Genomic DNA, 18,262 nt, shown 5'->3' with positions numbered 1-18,262 from the left:
AGTTTACTGCCACTCATTCACTAATGAAAATGCACTGATGTTCTCATGCACAAAAAGATAGGCTTAGTTAGGTTTAAGCTAAAAATCAGAACTTTCTCCCATTAGGTATAAACATTATTGTACATTGTGCCTCTAGCCCTCAATAGTACAACTTTAATCTATTATTAAAGATTCAAAACTGTATATGAAGATTACAATTTTTTAAAAACAGTGGAGCTGAAGATCTTAAATTTTTTTCTTAAGAATTAAAAATAATTAATGTTTAAAAATATCCACAATAGTGATTATTTTATTTAGACCCTCAAGGATAAAAGTTTCCATAGGTGGGGAATCCTCCATCTAAGTGTAAGGGAGCCACAAAGTTAACAAAGTTAACAAGAAACTCTGCAGCACTGCTGAGCCCTGTGGGTCTCATTTTGCCTGGGTTTGATATATATAAAGGCAGCCCCATTAACAACGGCTCTCCCCTCTGGTTGACGAAGATGAAAAGCTCAGCGATCCTGAGGGTGGAGAAAGCAGGTTTTGTTCCCTCTTGACAGATTGTATTCCTAGCAATCTGTTGAGATGAGGAGGAAGGCAGGTCTGGAATAAAAATAAAACCCCTTTAATTTTGAAAATGGTAAGAGAAAATTAAAATAGCAAGAGCAGGAGCCAGTCCCGGAGTCAGACAGCTGTGACACTAGCGCTGATGAAATAGACAAGGAAAAATGATTACAGGAGAATGTGGGGGGTGATGTGGAAGGAACGTTCCTACTACCCCACATCCTGTACTTGTCAACTCTCTACAGTCAGCCCAAGTGCTCGGTGTGGGCCATCGGAAGTCTGGGATTGGATATACGTGGGAGGATATTTGTCATCTTTCTCAACTTTGAAAGATTCTCTACCCTGATCCCACACCAACACACAAATCCCTCCCAAGTTGTGTGAGACAAGATTCTCATGGTGAGGGTAGGGTTTCCATGCTAGCTGAAGTTGGCCATGGATGGCTATAGTGTAGAGCAAAGTATTTCATGAAGACTTCCGAACTCTGGTGACTCTTTGTATTTTTTCCATTAAATTGTAGATTTTTCTGCTTAAAAAAGTCTTATTTAATTAGAAGAGAAGCAGCTATAGAATTGTGGAAAATAATTGAGACAAATAGGTCTTGCTTTGCTGTGAATCTAGACAGGTGAGATGAACCACTGAAAGTACCAAGGAAAGGTGATATGAGGGAACAGAAGGAAGAAACCTTGTTCAGCCTGCCCAGCTGTCAAGCAGCAAACTTTATTCAAACCCCAGAATCTTTTCAGCCTGATATAAGACCCTAGGAGAGGGATTCAAGTGGGTCCTTCAGTCTAGATAGGAAGATAAGACATATTTGTATATGTGTGCATGTGTGTGTAGAAATACATTAAATATTTTAGAACACCATAAAATCGAAAGTAACCTTGCTTGGTTTAGACAGTTAGTGATGCTTGAGTTCTGAAGGGAAGGATATTAGCAAGGGTTAGAATAGTCTGAAGATTTGGGGGATCATCTCAGTGTGAGCCCCAGCTACCTTCTCTTGCCACTTTTGCAATCTCTCTCAATTCATCCCCCACCTCAGTGCAGGAATGAGCACCTTGGAACATATGAACGAGTTCAATTTTGTAGAATCTAAAATTTGAAAAGAATAGAGGCTGGGGAGGTAACAATAATGGTAATGTTGATGGTGATAGTTAACGTTTAAGCATTGCTTCTAAGCACTTTAATACCTTAATTACAATCTTTTAAGCAAATCATGAGGTGATAATAGCAACAAAAATAAAAATCAATGGTAATAATTATCTTAGCCATTCATAGTTCCCAAGAAAGCTGAAGCTTAGGCAGAAGGCATCTATGTTATTATTTTTTGGTCACACCACAGTGCAGTATCTTAGTTCCCTGGCGGTGCAAGTGCAGAGTCTTAACCACTGGACCTCCAAGGAAGTCTTCACTGTTCTTTTATTACACAATGCAGTCTCAGGTTTCATGAGTCAAAGACCAAGGTGAATAATGCAGGCAAGGAGGGAGAGCCCATATGAAGATGCTGTCCATCTGGCCACCAGTGTAACTCATTGCTCAAACCATGGACTGCATCTCTGAGAAGTTATATAAATTTTGTCTCAGAACTATCCTTGGGTGGGAAAGAAGGGATGGGGAAGAATTTCTACACTAACCCTTGCTTCCCATTGTCTAGGGTGCTAACTTCCTTGCATTTCTTGATTGTGTATTTGAACCTGTGGGTGCTAATTAGGATCCTGCAGTAGCTTCAACTTGAGTGAAAAGAAAGCAAAGAGACAAGACACAGGTAGAAGGTGAGCCCCTTTCAAGGTGCTTCTGCTTAAATTGGATAAGAAAGCATGAAGAACCAGAGGAGACAGAAAGTAGAAGAACTGGGGTGGTACATAAATACTGTCTGATATTGTTCACTACTTTTGCCATGCAGGTTATATATACCCTTCATGATGGCTCAGGCGGTAAAGCATCTGTCTGCAATGCAGGAGACCTGGGTTTGATCCCTGGTTTAGGAAGATCCCCTGGAGAAGGCAATGGCAGCCCACTCCAGTACTCTTGCCTGGAAAATCCCATGGACGGTGGAGCCTGTTTGGCTGCTGTCCATGGGGTCGCAAAGAGTCGGACAGGACTGAGTGACTTCACTTTCACTTTCATGATAGCCAGCTCCCAGTTTATGAAAGGGATAAAAGGAACAAATTTTCTTTACTTTTCTTTCCTTTTTTTTTTTTTCCCAGTGAAAATGCTATTCCATCCATTCTTTCCTGTGAGAAATTTCATCTAACCAGTCACAAAGTTTCTCACCATGGCAGCTAGCTGCAATCTGAGTGAGCTAATACTAGAGAGTTAGTGAAACAGGTACAGTTTCCATAATAGCACCTGATTGAAGCCTTTTGTTGTTTAGTTGCTATGTTGAGTCAGACTCTTTTGCGACCCCATGGATTGTAGCCCACAAGGCTTCTCTGTCCATGGGATTTCCCAGGAAGGAATACTGGAGTGGGTTGCCATTTCCTCCTCCAGGGGATCTTCCCAACCCAGGGATCAAACCTGTGTCTCCCACATTGTAGGTGAATTCTTTACCACTGAGCCCCCAGGGAAGGCCATTGAAGCCTTAGTTGATATTTAAAATCCACCTCTTCTACCACCAGTTTCCCTCAGCCTCAGTTGGCCCTTCAGCTGGTCCGGATTGGCTCGCCTGTGGGATGCTGCAGATCTTCATCCCATGGAGGTCTAAGCCCTAATTTTTTCTGCCTTCATTTGACTATGGTTGCTACAGATGCCCCTTTACACTGTTATAGTTGGGTATGGAAATGATGATATACTCTAGGATATCCTCTGGGTTCCAGACATGCTCCCCTCTGTTCCTATTGTGTGAGGACAACTTTGGTTCTTCATGTAATTCTCTTGCAATTTCAGTAACTCCTTCATGTCTGCTGGTCTAATAACATGAAGAGCAAATTGATCAGGTGGTAGTCACAGCCTCAGATGCAGTAGAATCTTTACTGTGTAATTCCAGAGACAATGCTTCCTACTCTCTCCCCTGAACTTAAGATTTCTAATTCAGTTGTGGCTAAAATCATGGGCTGGGCAGCAAAATTCCTCAGTGGGTTCCTCGGAGGGGCAACCAGAGGGACCACTCTGATTTCCACCCCTTGATTTTCAGACTCATGTAATCTAGCTATTAGGGACAGAATACCATAAATACATGTGTACTTTCTCATGTTTATCCTTCTATTTTCTCTTGTATCCTAAGCAGCTAGGACAAATGAAGTTGTGTAAGATTTCGCAAGGTGTTATTGTTAAACTGGTCCTTATCTGAATGTTGCATATTCAGTTCTTGGGTAGCTGACTCTGGGACAGAGATTTGGGTGTAGGAGGTTTATTAGGCAGTGCTTTGGGCTCACCATTTGTAGATGGGAAGGAATGTGAAGGAACCAGGATTGGGCAAAGAGACATGTTGGGTGGTGATTCAGTCCTGATTTGGGGTGAGGAGGCCGTCTTTATACCTTCATGCCATGGCTGGAGCCATGACTTTATACTTCAGTCATGGCTGCCCTGGGAAGGAGTCATGTCCTTGGGTGGATGGTTCCCGTTAGTGGGGACAATTCCTAAAAGGGGCCGACAGCTGAGGCCTAACTGTTGTCAGCAGTCCCAGTACTTGGGAGAATATGTCCTTATTTCCTGAACAGGGACTTTGGTAGTATATCTTGGCATCCACCTCACTGTGCCTTTTCAAGTGCATTTCTCTAGTCTAATAGATTGGCCTCTTCTGGGGGTAGATGGTAAGATCACTGTCATATGCTTATATTACATCTCCTTTACATAGGGTAGGACTCTCAGTCTGAGGCACAGTTGTTTGGGTCTCAGGTCAATTGATTACACACTGGATAAGCATTTAGATAATGGGGCTAAAGGGGATACTGAGGATAAGGAAGATTAACTCATTCTGGAGCATGTGTCTATTCCAATAAGGATGAACTGTTATTTCTTCCAGGCTGTAAGGTATCTAGTGTAATTGGTCTTCCACAGATTGGTTATTCTCCTGGAGGAATGGTTCCACATCAAAGGCTAGAGACCTGGATCTGAAGTACTGGCAGAGGATAGGTCAGCTTTGTTGAGAGGAAGGCCATACTATTGAGCCCTTCATAGACCACGACTAATCTCTTCATGGGCCCACTGTGCACACACTGGAATGCTCCAGGAGGGAGGTTGGCTAATATTCATAAGTTATTCTCCCTGGCTGTTGAGAGTCTCCTCTGTGATGAATGCTCACTGAAGAGCATTAGCAGAAACAAAGTGTTCTCTGCCAGAAACATACATCTCTTCCCCAGAATTCTTTGTCTACGGTTTTCTACTCTTGCAACTTGTGGGACCTTAACCCGCCTAGCCATTTACTATACCAAAGAGTCTGTGGCTAACCTTTTCTTTCTAGCTACTTTTCTTTCCACACAAATTGGACCATCAAGTATAGTTATTACGGATCTGCCCACTAGGATGATTGGTTTTTTCCTCTCTCTTTTAGGACCACTTGCAGGGGTGGGGTGCTGTTTTACAGCAGTAAGACACTTTTTTTTTAGCACCAACATATTTCCCAATTCATCTGTGAACCAAGCCTGACTTTTTCTGCCTTAGTTTGTCCTGGGGAAAGAGTTTGTCATGAGCTGTGGGAGAGGCATCAGTGCAGTAGAGATCAAGGATGTGGTATATAGGCTCTGTTCAAATCATTTAATCATGGTTTTTGAAATTGCTCTATCTCTATGAAGGTCTGGTTACACACCAAAAGCTACTTTTCAAATGGTGCTTCTCTAATGCAGTAGGCTCAGCTGTGCTCCAGGCTACCAGGGCTGTGTAGTGTACCGCTCCTATTTGGGCTTGCTAAGGATTTTACACATCTGTGATACCCTGCTGTGCATACCATCAGCAACAGTGGATCATCAGGGCCATACAACCTCAGTGGTAAGGAAGCTTGCACCACACCCTGTGTTCCACTCAAAATTGTCAGTCTCCAAAGTCATCAGGTATGTGGGTTAGGTGTGATGGATACTAATATTTTTAAGTGTAACATATACTACCTCCAAAATCCAAAGAAGTAATCAAGTGCTTAATAGAGGAGATAAATATTAAAACAATGTGTCTTTTACTTTGGAGGGGATGTAGTGACACGCCCCAGACCACTACTTTCCTTAAAAGCTCACAGTTGTGGCAGGCTTCCGTATCTTCGTAGGATTTTTCTTGCCTCTTCCAGTGTAATGTGTCTTGCCAGAGCACCCATAGTATTTGCCATGTTGGTGCGCGTAGTATGATGTCATCAACATAGAGGAGCATTGGTATGTTCTGTGTAATGTCAAGATGATCAAGGTTCCTGGGGATCATATTTTGACACAGAATGGGTGAATTAGCTAGGTCCTTGGGTAGGATATTTAAAATATAATTCTGTCCTTGTCTGCCTTTAGATCTCTTTATCCTCTCTATTGATGGAGATAGAGACGAATACATTCACTAGACCCATAGCTGCAGAATAAGTGCCCAAGGCCATTTTGTTTTGCTCCACCAGAGATGCCAGTTCTGAAAGTAACATCTGCACCTGAGGCTCCCACCTCTGAGCTTGTGGTGGCCCACTGTCCTCTGCCACACTTCATCTGTTTTTCTCAGTTGTCAAAACGCTGAAGGGGGAATATGATGGAGAGTACCAACTTTGTTTTTTTCTTTGGTGGATAGTGCTAATCTCTGAAATTCATCTTGGGATATAATATTGTTTGTGACTTACTGTTTCAGCCAGTGCTGAGGCAGTTTCAGATGCTTTCATTTGACCTTTCCTACAATAATGGCTCTTATTCTGTAAGTTACACAACAAATGTGAAGCTGCTTCTAGGAGCTAAATATATCTCTCCAGTTATATACTTGGGAACTAAGAAATGAGCATAAAACAGGTCTGCAGTTTTTTTCAGACCCACTCTAAAATTATCTTGGTATAATACTTAATTTATCACCTGGCTTCCAGAGGCACTGGCCATTACAAAAGAATTATTATGGAATTTTGGTTTTCTTACCATTAGGGGCACCTCAGATCCTGTATCTCAAAATCCTCAAAAACTTTGGGTATTTTGGACATTTCTCTTCCTGGTGTACAGTTACCCTACACAATGGCTTCACATCTTTGGGGGGAAGAACTGGAGAAATAGTCATTGTATAAACTTGGAGGGGGGGCGATATATGGCTCTCAGTAGGATCTGTATTCTTTAATTGGTGGTTTCTGAATCTCAGAACAAAAAAAGAGCAAGGAAATAAAAATGTCATAGAAACCATGAAACTGGAACATTTCAAGGGGACTACTGTATCCTTGGCTTCCCACGTGGCTCAGTGGTAAAGAATCCAACTGCCAATGTGGGAGATGTGGTTTGATTCCTGGGTTGGGAAGATCTCTTGGAGGAGGCAGTGGCAAACCATTCCAGTATTCTTACCTGGGAAATCCCATGGACAGAGGAGACTGGTAGGCTATAGTCCATGAGTTTGCAAAGAGTTGGACATAACAGAGCGTGCACACGTGCGTATGTGCGCGTGCACGCGCACGCACACACACACAATATTTACCTAAACCAATGTCCTTTATTTCCTGGGAACATAGCTAAATGACTTTTCTCTGGCAGTTATTTGAGGCCATGTGGTTAAGTTTTCTGAGCAATAGAATGCAGACAATGCAATGTCTACAACTTGCATATGGGATGCTTGTTCCATAGAAATCTCTCACATAATTTTCCATCTTCTCATTTCACTCATCACAGGGGCCAGAACAGAAGGATGAGGGGCACTAGAGACATGTTTTGCATGATTCCGAGTTTCTTCTTTGTCTTCTCTTAGGCTCTAGTAATTCATGCTCTTTTAGATGAAAGGGGATTGGAGCTGGAGTTAGGAGTCCTGGGTCTGCTTCCTAGTTCCTTCATATCTATCAGCTCAGGTGAAGCATGTAATCTTGACTATTTACTTGTTGTTCAGTCGCTAAGTTATGTCTGACTCTTTGTGACCCTATGGATAGGAGCACGCCAGGCTTCCCTGTTCTTCACTATCTCCTTGAGTTTGCTTAAACTTATGTCCGTTGATTCAGTGATGCTATACCACCGTCTCATTCTCTGTCACCCCCTTCTCCTCCTGCCCTCAGTCTTTCTAGCATCAGGATCTTTCCCACCTTTGCATCATGTGGCCAATGTATTGGAGCTTCAGCATCAGTCCTGTCAATGAATACTCAGGGTTGATTTCCTTTAGGATTGACTGATTTGATTGCCTTGCTGTCCAAAGGACTCTCTGGAATCTTAACACCACAGTTCAAAAGCATCAGTTCTTCGGCAGTCAGCTTTCCTTATGGTCCAACTCTCACATCCATACATGACTACTGGAAAAACCATAGCTTTGACTATATGAACCTTTGTCGGGAAAGCAATGTCTCTGCTTTTTAATGTGCTGTCTAGGTTTGTCATAGCTTTTCTTCCAGGGAGCAAGCACGTTTTAATTTCATGGCTGCAGTCACCATCTGCAGTGATTTGGGAGCCCAAGAAAATAAAATCTGTCACTGCTTCCACTTTTCCCTCACCTATTTGTCATGAAGTGATGGGACCAGATGCCATGATCTTAATTTTCTGAATGTTGAGTTTTAAGCCAGGTTTTTCACCATCTAGTTACTGCATTTGGAAGATGAAGCATCATGTAAGGTGATCTCTCAGCCTCTCCTAGTCCCTAAAGTTGTATGAAGATGGAATATAATTTGAAACTGACTCACAGTAAGAAATCAATGACTTGATTTGGGGGAATTACCCATTTCAGGAGTCTTTGTTTTAGCAGATGTGAAAACTACTTCCTGGCTTGGCTTGTTTTGCAAGGGAGTTAGAGCAATCTCCGTCTTGACTCTAATAAATCCCATTTCCTTTTCACTTGAATTTCTCCTGCAGATTGATGCTGGTCCTGAAGATTAGTTTGGGGCCTTGATACCGCAGGGGAATTGCAGCAACGCAACATCCTAGAATGTGCTTAATCTGTGTAAGAGGCACAGCAGGCCCTGTATAGTTAAGCCCTCTGGAGACCATGATTGAATATTCAAGTAAAGTTTCCATGAATGGAACTTTTATGCCTAACATCTTCTACCGAAATAGCATTTGCTTTTCTGATCTCAAAGAGATCCTCTGCAGAACAAATAAAATGTTCACACTGAGGAAGAACACTCTGTAACCATAATTATGTTACTCTAAAAGGCTATAATAAACTTTAAGCAAGTGCTTCCTATTTTATTCTCACTGCAAACAATTTATAAGCATAACTGTCCTCTTGACGTGATAATGAAAGAGCAGTCACACATGTCAGCTGGGGCAATTATGTTCTTCAGATGTCTGCCGTAAGTATTACATGATTCCTTCCTGCTGACACCTTATCAACTGTGACATGCATATTAAAAAGAACACCGAAGAGAGCTAACTTTAAAATTTTGAGTACTTTCAAGGAGTTCCATCTGTATTAAAAAGCCTTGTATCTCATCTTCCAAGTTAGTCTTCTTTGCTGCATGAGTTTTGGTATGTTTTTTTGATAGTAAACAGGAACTTATTTTTTCAGAGCCTTAAAAATATACCTGGTCTATCATCTCTGTGAATTAAAAAACCCAGAGTCAGATAGGTATGGGTTCAAATTTCAGCTCTGTCATTTCCTAGCTTTTGAACTTTGGTCAAGGGACAAATTCCTTGAGCTTCACACATAAAAAGTTTAAAGTGCAGACCACACTGCCCAATTGTAGGGAGGATGAATAGGAGACCAAGTATGGAGCATAAGCTGAGAGTCTGACCCAGGAACCCTGACATGTTAGTCCCTCCTTCTTGCATGTTTCTTAGCGGGACCCAGAGGGTCTCTGCTCTGGGTGTGCTTTGGATGTTACGGAGAGACTCCCTAAGCCCCCGGCCTTTCTACTGAGGAGGAGGAATGGGAGATGAGAGGGTCCAGCAAGCATCTTGCAGCTCAGTCTAGCTCCAGAACTCTCTGTCTGTAGATTAAACATATTTTCTCTGCTCTTCCTTTCTCATCTCTCCTTTCTTAAGACCAAATCCCCCTGGCCCAGTTCCTCAAAACTTTCCGCAGTGTTATCAGGGCCCACTACCCAGAGGCCTTTTAAGGTGTGAGTTTTCCCATCAGACACTGTTCTCCCGCCAGGGCGCTCCTCTGACTCTGAAGAGTCTTCAGGCACCTGCCTCATCCAGGACACAGAGCAGCCCAGCAGCCCTCTGCTCTTCTCTTTACCCAGCACAGCCTTCTTATATTGATTTTAAGCAGGTATAAGCAGTTCTGGGTGAAGATGATTTCAGGACTCCTCCATAGGCTTTTCCAGAGCACTGTTATCTGGGTGGTCCAGACACTTTTGTTATGAATAACCTAAATCTCTTTCTGACATCTCCAATCTTGTCCCTCTCATATAGTTCACTTTTGGTACCAAATTCCATCAGGTACTCTTTCTAGCCATGATCCATTTACTAGGAAGACAAGTAGATCCTACACAAAAAGATTGGCTTGGTTCCTCTATTCGGATTCTCTCCAGCTTAACCACCTCTTTTTTAAAGCTGGCAGAACAAATTGCACAATCTTTTAAGAAGGGTTTCACTCTATAAAGGAAAAGTGATATCTGGTCATCGTACTACTTTTGTTACACCCTGGATCTGTTACCTTATTTTTTCATTCACAGCACTATTATATTGCTGACAGATATTAAAAATCTCTTGCTATAATTGGTTAATATATGCTAGTCTTATTAGTAACTTCATTGGTATTAGTAATTTTTAAATGTGGTGTGTGTGTGTTTGTATGAGAGATAGAGAAAGAGAGAGATTTTGAGCTGTGTAGTTGCTTATGAAGACCTACAAGACCTTCTAGAACTAACACCCAAAAAAGATGTCCTTTTCATTATAGGGGACTGGAATGCAAAAGTAGGAAGTCAAGAAAAACCTGGAGTAACAGGCAAATTTAGCCTTGGTGTACAGAATGAAGCAGGAAAAAGGCTAATCGAGTTTTGCCAAGAGAACACATTGGTCATAGTAAACACCTTCTTCCAACAACACAAAAGAAGACTCTACATATGGACATCACCAGATGGTCAGTACTGAAATCAGTGATTATATTCTTTGCAGCCAAAGATGGAGAATCTCTATACAGTCAGCAAAAACAAGACCAGGAGCCGGCTGTGGCTCAGATCATGAACTCCTTATTGCCAAATTCAGACTAAGTTGAAGAAAGTAGGGAAAACCACTAGACCATTCAAGTATGACCTAAATCAAATCCCTAATGATTATACAGTGAAAGTGAGAAATAGATTTAAGGGACTAGATCTGATAGACAGAGTGCCTGACGAACTATGGAAGGAAGTTTGTGAAATTGTACAGGAGACAGGGAGCAAGACCATCCCCAAGAAAAAGAAATGCAAAAAAGCAAAATGGTTGTCTAAGGAGGCCTTACAAATAGCTGTGAAGAGAAGAGGAGTGAAAAGCAAAGGAGAAAAGGAAAGATATACCCATTTGAATGCAGAGGTCTAAAGAATAGCAAGGAGAGATAAGAAAGCCTTCCTCAGTGATCAGTGCAAAGAAATAGAGGAAAACAATAGAATGGGAAAGACTACAGATCTCTTCAAGAAAATTAGAGATACCAAGGGAACATTTTATACAAAGATGGGCTGAATAAAGGACAGAAATGATATGGACCTAACAGAAGCAGAAGATATTAAGAGGTGGCAAGAATACACAGAAGAACTATACAAAAAAGACCTTCACGACCCAGATAATCACGATGGTGTGATTACTCATCTAGAGCCAGACATCCTGGAATGTGATGTCAAGTGGGCCTTAGGAAGCATCACTATGAACAAAGCTAGTGGAGGTGATGGAATTCCAGTTGAGCTATTTCAAATCCTAAAAGATGATGCTGTGAAAGTGCTGCACTCAATATGCCAGCAAATTTGGAAAACTCAGTAGTGGCCACAAGACTGGAAAAGGTCAGTTTTCATTCCAATCCCAAAGAAAGGCAATGCCAAAGAATGCTCAAACTACTGCACAACTAGTAAAGTAATGCTCAAAATTCTCCAAGCCAGGCTTCAACAGTACATGAACCGAGAACTTCTAGATGTTTAAGTTGGTTTTAGAAAAGGCAGAGGAACCAGAGATCAAATTGCCAACATCCACTGGATCATCAAAAAAGCAAGAGAGTTCCAGAAAAACATCTATTTCTGCTTTATTGACTATGCCAAAGCCTTAGACTGTGTGGATCACCATAAACTGTGGAAAATTCTGAAAGAGATGGGAATACCAGACCACCTGACCTGCCTCCTGAGAAATCTGTATGAAGGTCAGGATACAACAGTTAGAATAGACTGGTTCCAAATAGGAAAAGGAGTACATCAAGGCTGTATATTGTCACCTTGCTCATTTAACTTATGTGCAGAGTACATCCTGAGAAATGCTGGGCTGGATGAAGTACAAGCTGGAATCAAGATTGCCAGGAGAAATATTGATGACCTCAGATATGCAGATGACACCACCCTTATGGCAGAATGTGAAGAACTAAAGAGCCTCTTGATGAAAGTGAAAGAGGAGAGTGAAAATGTTGGCTTAAAGCTCAATATTCAGAAAACCAAGATCATGGCATCTGGTCCCATCACTTCATGAGAAATAGATGGGGAAACAGTGGAAACTGGCTGACTTTATTTTTCTGGGTTCCAAAATCACTGCAGATGGTGACTGCAGCCATGAAATTGAAAGACGCTTACTCCTTAGCAGGAAAGTTATAACAAACCTAGGCGGCATATTAAAAAGCAGAAACATTACTTTGCCAACAAAGGTCCATCTTGTCAAGGCTATGATTTTTGCAGTAGTTATGTGTGGAAGTGAGAGTTGGACTGTAAAGAAATCTGAATGCCAAAGAATTGATGCTTTTGAACTGGTGTTGGAGAAGACTCTTGAGAGTCCCTTGGACTGCAAGAAGATACAACCAGTCTATCGTAAAGGAAATCAGTCCTGAATATGCATTGGAAGGACTGATGTTGAAGCTGAAACTCCAATACTTTGGCCACCTGATGCAAAGAGCTGACTCATTTGAAAAGACCCTGATGCTGGGAAAGATTGAAGATGGGAGGAGAAGGGGATGACAGAGGATGGGATGGTTGGATGGCATCACTGACTCAATGGACATGAGTTTGAGTAAACTCTGGGAGTTGTTGATAGACAGGAAAGCCTGGCGTGCTGCAGTCTATGGGGTTGCAAAGAGTTGGACATGACTGAGCAACTGAACTGATTCTTTTATTCACTTATCCATTCACTCAAGAATTACTTTCTTGCCCCTTAACTGTGATGACTGAGCTCTTAGATATAAAATCAGGAGTACTAGGTTCTTGCACTGACTAAAATCAACTTACTGTATGAGCTTGGGCAAATGGTGACTTAACCTGCTTTAATTTTAGAATCTCCAGCTATAAAATCAAAGGTAGGACTAGAAGAACCTTCTCATGTCAGTATTCCAGGAGCCTGTCCTGTTTACATTTTATGCTTGTTTTTCTTTAAATTAATTGATGCTGCTATACCAGGGCCATCAACAGTATATGGGAAGTAGGGATAATTATCTGAGATTTTAAACTATGTGTGTATGTTTGTGTATGCATGGGCATGTGCGGGCATGCCCTGCTGTTGTGCCATGTGACGTAGGCAACTGGATAGTCAGTGGAGGATTAGGAAGTGATACAATTCATATTCATCTACCTATAAGTTACAATGTAAGGTTTCCTGCATCTTATCCATTCCTCTTCCCACTGTCACCAAAAGTTAAGAGCTGAGTGCTTAATCATATCCTCCTTTCCATACAGATTGCATGTTTCTTCTTTATATGTTTTTCTTATTTATTTATTTAATGTTATTTCATTTTTAAACTTTACAATATTGTATTAGTTTTACCAAATATCAAAATGAATCCGCCACAGGTATACCTGTGTTCCCCATCCTGAACCTTTCTCCCTCCTCCCTCCCCATACCCTCCCTCTGGGTCGTCCCATTGCACCAGCCCCAAGCATCCAGTATCGTGCATCGAACCTGGACTGGCGACTCGTTTCATACATGATATTATACATGTTTCAATGCTATTCTCCCAAATCTCCCCACCCTCTCCCTCTCCCACAGAGTCCATAAGACTGATCTATACACCAGTGTCTCTTTTGCTGTCTCGTACACAGGGTTATTGTTACCATCTTGTAAAAGAATGAAAATAGAAGACTTTGTAACACCATACACAAAAATAAACTCAAAATGGATTAAAGATCTCAATGTAAGACCAGAAACTATAAAACTCCTAGAGGAGAACATAGGCAAAACACTCTCCGACATACATCACAGCAGGATCCTCTATGACCCACCTCCCAGAATATATGTTTTTCTTTTTTAAGATTGTTCTTGACTATCATCATAACCAAATTTCTGTAGCCTGAGGTATGAGAAAAATAAGTGGATTATTTCAATTCACCTTTCTAGGGAAGGAGTTTATGATTCCTTGTTATAAATTATGGTTGTGACAATTCATACTGGCCAAGATTTTGGACACAGATTGGAATGGAACCTTAGCTCTATTACTTACCAGATGAATAGACTTGGGCAATTCAGACTTGTGTTTTCCCATTTGCAAGTGAAGAAAATAACTACTTTGCAGTACCGTCGAAGGAGTAGGGAAGGAAGATTATAGGTAATGTGTGTGTAATTCCTAAAAGATAGTGGCTACTCTGTGACTTATTCTTGTATTCAACTATATCTGTAAAGGATGGAAGTAGACTATAGGTATTTTTCTGGAAACAATCACCCAAGTAAATCACCCTGGGTCAAGGATAATCTCCTTGAGCTCTGTGCTGCAGACTTAGTTCTAATTTGCCTCTGAAAATCTCCTGAGATTGAGACTCAGAATTGCACTGAGTTCAGGAGAGACTTATCTTAGCCTCTCCCATCCCTCCTGCCCTTACTCAGATAACCTGTCCTTCTGTTAAATTACTGTGCTATGATTGGTAGCTCCCAGAACTACTTGATTGCACTTGTTGGCTCTTCATTTTCTGAGTGATTATAAATCGATCATTTGATGATCTGTTCCGTATTACCCAGGGTTTGTGACAGTAAGCTGACATATCTATCATTTTTAAGGTCATTCTTCTTTTCTCTTTTCTAAGTTCATCCTGACATTTTCTCTTTTCCAAAATATGGGGAATTCTCTAATGAAATTTATTTTAAAAATCCTACATGCCATATGGTGCAGTCAAAAAAAAAAACAAAAAAAAACCTAACCTAAGTAGTAGTTTGACAGTGATGTTCACACATTGGTTTAAATCTGCCATCATCACCAGCACTTGTCCTGGAGGGACCTGGCATGTAAGACAAGACCCACTTCTTCCCCGTTTGGAGATCTATAGTAGGAGGTCTTTAACTTAAACCTTATTCTCATTATCTGCTTTCAGACCTTCCAACATGTACAAGACAGTATGAATCCTTTAGTGTCTTAACTGAGAAAACAGCTTCACCCAGGTGGGACTTGCAGTTAGTTACGAAGGTGCCTTTCCTGTCCCTGCCACCTAAAGGAAAGGGCTGCGGTTGCTCTAGTGGAATAATTTGATGTGGCAGCTGCTTTGTTGCAGTGAGTAGTCACTGAGATCAAGATGGGGAGAAGCTCAACCATCTCTTGTTAATTCAATAGTGGCTAACATTTCTTGAGCACTTTCTATAGGCCAGACAGTGAGCTAAGCACTTTATATGGATTATCCCATTTAGTGATGAAAGTATTTTTATGAACCATATTCTACTATTATCCTTATTTTACTTATGAGCCTGGGATTAGCTCCAGGCTTCATATCATATCAGGGTGAACTTGGCCAAAATACTGAGTGGAGCTTCTGGCCTTCACCTAATCAAGATGGCCTTTCTGTAGTGCCACTAGGCATTACAAACCTCAGAAATGGTCTGAAACAACATGAACAGTGTCAGAGAATCTAGGCCTTAGTAATGCAGTCACTTCTTTGTGTGTGTATCACTTGCTCAGTCATGTCCAACTCTTTGTGACCCCATGGACTGTAGCCCACCAGGCTTCTCTGTCCATGGGATTATCCTAGCAAGAAGACTGGAGTGGGGCACCCAAAGCCAGTGCTCTGGGACAACCCAGAGGAATAGGGTGGGGAGGAAGGTGGGAAGGGGGGTTCAGGATGGGGGACATACGTATAACCGTGGCTGATGCATGTTGATGTATGGCAAAAACCATCACACACACACGCACACGCACACCCACCCACCCACACACCCACCCACACACACACCCACACACACACACCCACACCCACCCACCCACCCACCCACCCACCCACACACCTATTTCCTTCTCCAGGGAATCTTCCTGACCCAGAGATCAGACCTATCTCCTGCATTGGCAGGTGGATTCTTTACCACTGAGCCACCTGGGAAGCCCAAAGTCACGTCTAGGGATCACTTATCTAGCCCATATTTTAAGACAAGTTTTGACATCACTGACCTGTTGCAAGCTTCCACATCCTCATTTGTAGAAGCTCTATTGTTGTTAGTCACTGATAAAGGCAGGACCTACAGGACAGCAGGAGAGAAAAGATTTAATAGTTGCAAGTCTTGCACAGGCTTTTTTCATTGAAAAAAAGAAACACAACCATTTGACCCTATTTTGTGCCTACTTTGTGCCAACGTACTATCAAGTCCACGGTGTGTCATGGGCAAGCAGGTGGATTGGCACGTGTATGAACGTAAACAGCATCTTAATAGAGTGTAGGGTTGGGGGAGGGGTGTATGGAGACCTGTTAACATATAAATATAAAATAGAATTTAAATGTAGGGAAATGGAAGAGTACATAGAGCTAATTTGGTGGGAATGCCTCTTTGTCAGCATTTTCAAGGCCGTAGTTCAGAATGTTTATTTTTAAAAAAGCAGATGTCAGTCACTAATGTAATAAAGCATCTGCAGTATCCTGATAACACATAATACTCAAATACAACAAATGTGTGTAAACATTTTGCATCTCCCTACATTGTAAGAGAACTCATATTTTTATTAGATGTTTTTTCTAAGTTACCACACAGTTGCTTCCCCTTTCCCCTGGAACTGTTTCTAAGTGACATTTCTGAATGGTAAGTCCAGTGGTTTCTTTTCTCTTGGAACTTCTCCAGCTATACAATATCTCAAACTAATAAATACTAACTCTATTTTCCCTTGTTCCATTTCGATTTGTAGGTATGAAGGGTAGAGAAGGTTTGATGTTACAGGAATTGGGTCTAATTAATTCCTCAGGAACTCTTCTTATAAATTTTAGGTCATATACACTTAGCAATTCTTTCTAACAGTGAAAAAAGCAGGTATGTGGATGATAAGGAGAGACAAGCTAGCTGTAAAAGTTTTTATGGGTAATATTTCTGTTTTGTGAGGAAATATAGGTAGTATGTTAATAAATTAGTTTAAATAATTTAAACCCTAATTCCTACAGGTTACACTGAAAAGTAAATTATGTAACTAATGGAGAATGTTGGTGAAGTTCTAAAATTCCAAACCCAGGGAGTTCAGAACCTAGAACTATTTTACATTTGATTTTTATTTAAAAAATCAAGGAGGATGGTAATTTTATTTATTTATTTTGGTCATGTTGCACATCATGTAGGATCTTAGTTCCCCAACCAGGGATCAAACCTGTGTCCCCTGCAGAGGAAGCATGGAGCCTTAACCACTGGACCACCGAGGAAGTCCCTACATTTTATACAAAATAGCACCAGGAGGCATATTAGTATTTGTGCCTACACATTCAGTTTCCCCCCCTGGTTCAGGGAAAACTTTAGAATCTGGGAGCAATGGCAGAGGAGAATAGGGAACTTGAGTGAATCCTGGAATGTTAATGTCAGTCAAGAGTTTAGGGATACCGTCTATATAGATGTAACTCTTTTTCTAAAGTATCTAAAATTAGTGAGACTATTTAGACTCATCGACAGAAATTAAATTCATTCCCTCTCTACCAAACAAGTTTTTTCATGGGTTTATACTCTCATATGTCCTTGGACCCAAACCCATGTCTTTGACCAGAAATGTGCTAAGTCGCTTCAGTCATGTCTGATTCTTTACGACCCCGTGGACTGTAGCCCACCAGGCTCTTCTGTCCATGGGATTCTTCAGGCAAGAATACTGGAGTGGGTTGCCATTTCCTTCTCCATTGATCAGAAATGAGAAGGAAGAAAAAGGAAGCTATGGAGGAAGGTGAGAAATCTCCTTTGCAACAAATCTTAAATATGCTCTTCCTTTCTGTTTCCTTTACTGCAAGTCCAGTTCAGAATCCATGCAGTGTTCCCTAATGATGATGATAATAAATGACAATGAAGATGATAATAATATAAGCTAACACTGTGTTTGAAGGAAATGTCAACCCACTCCAGTAGTCTTGCCTGGGAAATCCCATGGACAGAGGAACCTGGCGGGCTGCAGCCCATGGGGTCGCAGAGAGTTGGATACGACTTAGTGACTAACGGTCCCTGGGTTGGGAAGATCCCCTAGAGAATGGAATGGCTACCCACTCCAGTATTCTTTCCTGAAGAATTCCTTGAACAGAGGAGCCTGGTAGGTTACAGTCCACGGGGTCGTGAAGAGTCCAACACAACTGAGCAATGTTCACTTTCACTTAAGCAACTAAAACAACAACACCGTGTCACCTATGAAGTGCTTT

The 18,262-nt window shown here is 41.4% G+C and overlaps 1 long non-coding RNA gene across 1 annotated transcript in view; it reads left to right on the top strand.

Moving 5' to 3' along the window:
* The first annotated feature begins 2,201 nt into the window (after positions 1-2,201).
* The window catches only part of LOC133255436 (uncharacterized), a 67,527-nt gene continuing 51,466 nt past the window's right edge, over positions 2,202-18,262 (top strand). Inside the window, exon 1 of the long non-coding RNA XR_009738938.1 lies at positions 2,202-2,315. This is a non-coding gene — a long non-coding RNA (uncharacterized LOC133255436). The remainder of the gene's footprint in view (positions 2,316-18,262) is intronic.

This window comes from Bos javanicus, chromosome 10 (assembly GCF_032452875.1).
Source record: "Bos javanicus breed banteng chromosome 10, ARS-OSU_banteng_1.0, whole genome shotgun sequence".
NCBI lineage: Eukaryota > Metazoa > Chordata > Mammalia > Artiodactyla > Bovidae > Bos > Bos javanicus.
This window is presented reverse-complemented; position numbering and strand designations above follow the sequence as displayed.